Here is a 240-nt window from a genome sequence, read left to right on the forward strand (position 1 = left end):
GTGCAATGCAGGCTGCACATCCCTCTGCAACGCAGGCTGTGCACCCCAATGCAACATGGGCTGCGTGCCCGTCTGCAACGTGGGCTGCGTGCCCTGGTGCAGTGCGGGCTGCGTGCCCCGGTGCTGCTTGCCCTGGTGCAGTGCCAGCTTGCACACCTGCAGCTCGCACTTGTGCTCTGCTCAGCAAACCGATCCCCAGCGCCCATCGAGCTCAAAGGCCCCGTGCGCTGTTGGCTGGGG

The sequence above is a fragment of the Rhea americana genome, unplaced genomic scaffold (genome assembly GCF_003343005.1).
Source record: "Rhea americana isolate MKP2758 unplaced genomic scaffold, rheAme1 scaffold_793, whole genome shotgun sequence".
Lineage (NCBI taxonomy): Eukaryota > Metazoa > Chordata > Aves > Rheiformes > Rheidae > Rhea > Rhea americana.